This window comes from Psammomys obesus, unplaced genomic scaffold (assembly GCF_907164565.1).
Source record: "Psammomys obesus unplaced genomic scaffold, mPsaObe1.curated_primary_1811, whole genome shotgun sequence".
Lineage (NCBI taxonomy): Eukaryota > Metazoa > Chordata > Mammalia > Rodentia > Muridae > Psammomys > Psammomys obesus.
Window position 1 is genome coordinate 137,968 of NW_026596166.1, and position 6,000 is coordinate 143,967.

Consider the following 6,000-nt stretch of genomic DNA (forward strand, 5'->3'; position numbering starts at 1 on the left):
ATTCTTGATTTGTTAATCTTTTCATTCCTTTCTATAATCTGCAATCTAGAATCATGGGAAGGTCTGTAATACCAAAAAAGAGAACTACCTTTTCTTTAAAGTTACTGATCACCAGACATTGATTTTTCCCTCTGACTAATCTTCATCTGAATACTAGCCAGTATTCTCAGAAATGTCTCCTACTCTTTTCATTGCTCTTCTGTTTTGCTCTACTCAGTGTAACCCTTTCCTGGAGAGCCATTAGTCTATATTACACCAGTGTTAACTGACTTAGGTTAAGAACCTTTCCACACTTCAAATTCATAGCAGTGATGTGATCCCCTCCTTCCAAGTGAGCAAAGACCTTCTGTATAGGTCAGCCATCAGGTGTTTGATTATGTACCTTTCAGTCAACATGATAGATTGTCTTTTATCGCTTTCAGCATTTGCTGAGAGGGATCCTTTGTTTGAAAGTAACTGTGGAGAGAGATGGGATTTCTCATTTGAATAAGATTAAATATATTTTCATGAAAAAAAAAAAAACCTATTTTGGTTCTGAGGCCCTGATCTAACCAATGTAGTAATCCGTGGATGGATTCATACTTTGATAACATTATTGGAAGGTGATAGGAACTTTCAGAGGTGGGGCCCAGGTGGGAGAAAGGGGTTACTTGGGGCATGTTCTTGGATGCTATATCTTGTTCCAAGTCCCTCTTTGTCTCACTCTATGCTTACTGGCCTTGATGATGTGAGCAGCCTCTGTCACACGCTGCCATCCCAATGGTGTTTTGCCTCACCATGGACTCATTGCAAAACCAGCTGACACACCATGGACCAAACCTCTGAAATAAACCAAATAAACCTCATTTTTTATTGCTAAACCCTTCTCTCAGCTATTTGTCACAGTGATGAAAATCTAATTAAGACAAGCGTGGCTTTGGTTGTAGTTTAAATATATTGGCAATAACATTGATGTTTTTTATAAAAACTATCAAAGGCAGGAGTGAGTCTCATGAATAGAGAACTTATGAAGAGCGGGGGACAGACACTGGGGAAAGGGCTTGAGCAAGCATCTTCCTCCCACACACCTACAAACTGTGTGTTCCCAAGTCCAAAAGAAACTGGAAATGCCTCTTGGTTTCAGCCATATGTTAACATTTTTATATCTATAAAGTTTTGACTAATGGGTGATCATTTGTTTTGCAAATTCCTTCATTGACACTTAACTATGATTATTTTTATCACATATTCTAAATATTACTGGATGCGCACAAAAATTAAATAATGCAGCCACTTCCAAAACATGCCTAAAGTTTAAATTCAGTAAGAATTTAAATTTTAGTTCCTCCATTATCTATCCATGACCTTGGACATATTATTTTATTTCTTAGAGCCTCAGTTTTTAAAATGAGAGTGATACTATTAATCACCCAAACCTCCAGCCCATTTAAGTACAGAATAAAAAGTCCTGCATACAGAGTAAACATTCTGTGTCAATTGGAGTCTAAGGGAGATGGATGAGACATTCAAATTGGGGTATTTAATTTTATTCTTAAAAATGAATTATTTCCAGGCGTGAACAAAAAAGACTTAAGAAAAAAACAAATCTAAGGAAAAATTCCAGTGCAGACAAATTTAGTATTCAAGAGTAATTTTCACATTATTGTTATCTTAATGAACTGGGAAGCATTCTAAATGCCTAAATGCAGGGAACTGATTGTATACATTAGACTGAGCATCCTAAAGCTCAGAGGCAAATACATCAACACTAAACAATATTAGTAACTCAGACACAACGTGAAAAGAATAGATTTCAAGGTATAGTGGTCCTTAAACTCTGTTTTGTTAAAATTACATACATAAAATATTTATTGTCCATCTGTTCTTGGATAATTGCTGTTGGGATCTTTCAACAGTTGTTTGTTCTTTCTTTTTCTTCAGTCCTTAAAGAGAGAGTTGATTTTCCTTTTTGAACCTGATTCAAATAATCCAGATCAAGTAGTGAGCGTTGTGCATTTAAGAACCCCTTTCCAGTGTGTTTCAGTCAGAGATGTGTTGGAGACTATAAATTCTCTGAATGAGGTTCAAGAGTCCTGGGAAGAGTGTTGCTGCATGCCTGAGTGAGTTTAGAGAGCACAGCCTTGCCAAGTGGATCTTATCCTGGTGAAGCAACTGGGGTTCCTTATATTTTATTTGTAATTAATTTATCTTTCATTTACTTTACATCCTGGTTGTAGCCCCATCCCTCCTCCCCTCCTAGTTCCACCCTCCATCCATCCCCCCTGGGCTATTACTCAGAAAAGGAGAGCTCCCTTTCTCATCCACCCCAGCTCATCAATATTGCATCAGGACTGAACATGTCCTCTTCCCATGTGTTCTGGCAAGGAAGCCTGCCATGGGGAAGTGATCAAAAAGCAAGCAAATAAACCCTTGTCCAATGCAGTCCCCACTTCCCTTACTCAAGAACCCATATTAAGTCTAAGCTGCTACATCTTTGTAAGAGGTCTAGGTCCAGTTCATGCATGGTCCTTGGCTGATGCTTCAGCAAGCTCCTCTGGGCCCTGGTCAATTGGGTCTGTTTGTATTCTTGTGGAGCTCCTGTCACCTCCAGGTCTTTTTCTCTTTCCTCCCACTTTTCCACAAGACTCCCTACACATTGTCCAATGTTTGGATGTGAGTATCAGCATCTGTTTTGAGTTGCTAATGGGTGGAGTCTGTTAGAAGACAACTCTGACAGGCTCCTGTGTGCAAGCATAGCAGAGTATCCTTCAGGGTGTCAGGTGTTGGTACTCTGCTATAGGGTGGGTCTTTGATTGGGCCAGGCATTGGTTGGGTATTCCCTCAATCTCTGCTCTATCTTTATCCCTGCACATATTGTAGGCAGGGTAAAATTGGGGTCAAATTTGTGGGTGGGTTGGTGTTCCCCTCCCTCTAATAGGGGACTAGTCTAGTTAGAGGCTATCCTCTTCAGTCTCTATGGCCTCTGCTACTAGGAGTCCTTGTTTGAACCCCCTGATACCCTCCCAGACGCCTACCCTGACTTAGTTCTACAACTTGTCAAAGATAACCCCAGCATCAGTTTGCTTTCCTTTATAGGCCTTCTGTCCTCTTGACCTTGCTCACCCCAGTTCTAATCTCCACCGTCTTTTTAATTTTTTTTCCTTCACAATTTATTCATTATATATCCTAATTGAAGCCTCCTCCCTCAACTCCCCCAGTCCCACCCTTCCTCCTTATTCCTCCCCTCCTTCTAGTCCACTGAAAGGGTGAGTTCTCCCCCCCTTAACTCTGTGCCTTATCTACCTTGCTCCCTCTCTTCATCCACTACCTCCATCTAGTCTGTCTCCTCTGACAAGTGAGATTTAAGCATCATTCCTTGGATCCTCCTTGTCATTTATCTTCTTAGTCTTTGTGCCTCATAGTATGCTTATCCTTTATTATATGGCTAAAATCTATTTATAAGTGAGTACATACCATATGTGTCTTTTTGTGTCTGGATTACTTCACTCAGGATGATCTTTTCTAGTTCCATCCTTTTGCCTGAAAATTTCATGACTTCTTTGTTTTTAGTATCTGAGTAGTAGTCCATTGTTTAAATGTGCCACAGTTTCTTTATCCATTCTTTGGTTGAGGGACATCCAGTTTTGGTTGTTTCTGGATCTGGCTATTATAAATAAAGCAGCTATGAACATGGTTGAGCAAGTGTCTTTGTTGTATGGTAGAATGTGTTTTGGGTATATACTCAGGAGTGGTATAGCTGGGTCTTAAGTTAAAACTATTCCCAATTGTCTGAGAAAGCACCAAATTGATTTCCCAAACTGGTTGTCCCAGTGTACACTCCCACCAGCAAAAGAGGAGTGTTCCCCTTTCTGCACACCCTCACCAGCATGTGCTCTCACTTGAGGTTTTGATCTTAGCCATTTTGACAGGTGTGAGATAGAACCTCAGAGTCGTTTTGATTTGCATTTTCCTGATGACTAAGGAAGTTGAGCATTTCTTTGAGTGTTTCTCAGCCATGAGAGATTCCTCTGTTGAAAATTCTGTTTAGTTCTGTGTCCCATTTTTTTTTTTAAATTGGGTTATTTAGTTTGTTGGTGTCTGATTTCTTGAGTTCATTATATATTTTAGGTATTAGCCCTTCTCAGATGTAGGATTGGTGAGAATTTTTCCCAATCTGTAGACTGTCATCTTATTCTATTGACAGTGTCCTTTGCCTTACAGAAGCGTCTCAATTCCAAGACATCCCAGTTGTTGATCTTAGAGCCTGTGCTGTTGATGTTCTGTTCAGGAAGTTGTTTCCTGTGCCAATTAGTTCAAGGCTTTTCCCCACTTTCCCTTCTAATAGCTTTATTGTATTTGGAGTTATGTTGAGGTCTTTGATCCACTTGGATTTGAGTTTTGTGTAGGGTAATAAATATGGATCTATTTGCATTTTTATACATGTAAACATCCAGTTAGACCAGCAACATTTGTGAAAATGCTGTCTTTTTACATTGTATGGTTTTGGTTCCTTTGTCAAAAATCAGGTGTGCATAAGTTTATCTCTGGCTCTTTGATTTGATTCCATTGATCAAACAGTCTATTTCTAAGCCAGTACCATATAGTTCTTTTAATTACTATTGTTCTGTAGTATAGCTTGAAGTCAGGGATGGATATAGCTCCAGAAGATCTTTTATTGTATAGGATTGTTTTAGCTATTCTGGGGTCTCTGATTTTCCATATGTAGTTTATAATTGTTCTTTCAAGGTTTATAAAAAACTGTGTTGGTATTTTGATGGGGATTGCATTGAATCTGTAGATTGCTTTTGGTAAGATGTCCAGTTTTACAATGTTAATCTGAAGAGTTTAAGTTAGCCTGGGTATAACTTCATTTTGAAATAGAGAGCCATCTTGACTGGGAGCTGAACTCAGGTACCAGGAAATATCACAGAATAAATACTTCATAGAAAATAGAGGCAATTTCCCTGGCAATAATCAATGAGAATCAGTTGGGAATCAGCTGGGAAAATTCTCCCCAATGTTTCAGACATAGTTTAGAAGAATAACAATTGTGATCATATGCCTTAGGAAGTTGTGATTATGTGCCTCAGAGAAGGTCACCTCGCCCCTCTAACTTTTATCTAATCCTGTAATGTCAAGGGATGTGCCCCCCCCCTGCTCACAGTCTTTCCCTTCAAAAACCCTGCTCACTCAGGGCCTGAGGTCCCATTTCTCTACTGCTGCATCAGTGAGACTTGGGGTCCGAGTTCAATTGCTCTCATAATAAAGCTCTCTTGCTCTTGCATCAAGTCATCTCCTGGTGGTCTCTGAGGGTCCCGTGATCCTGGAATTACAAATCCTACTGATGGGATGCAAATTGGAAAGGAAGAAGTCAAAGTATTGCTATTTGCAGACAATATGATGGTATATGTAAGCGACCCCAAAATTTCTACCAGAGAACTCCTATAGCTGATAAACACCTTCAGCAAAGTGGCTGGGTACAAGATTAAATTTTAAAAAAAATAATAGCCTTCCTGCACACAAACAAAAGAAATTGGAAAAACTACATCCTTCACAATAGTCACAAATAATATAAAGCATTTTGGTGTAACTCTGAGCAAGCAAATAAAAGACCTGTATGACAAGAACTTCAAGTCTCTGAAGAAAGAAATGGAAGAAATCAGAAAACGGAAAGATATCCCACACTCATGGATTGGTAGGGTTAACATAATAAAAATGTCCATCTTACCAAAAGCAATCCTTTTTTTTTTTTTTAAATTTAATACAGGATATCTGGATCAGAGTGACTAAAACCTGCAAAAGCATGTGAAGCAGGAATATCCTTTCTAATAGTACAAAGTAATTAGGATAGCCATGGCTTCCATCAACATAGGCTAGATGATGCATGTCCACATGTGAAATTACTCAGGACAAAAGGATGATGAAGGCACAGATCTTCAACCAGCACGATCTGATCTAATAGTCTGGCTGAAGCTGTGTCTCTGAGGATGAAGATGTCTTCACCATGGTAAGAGATGCACA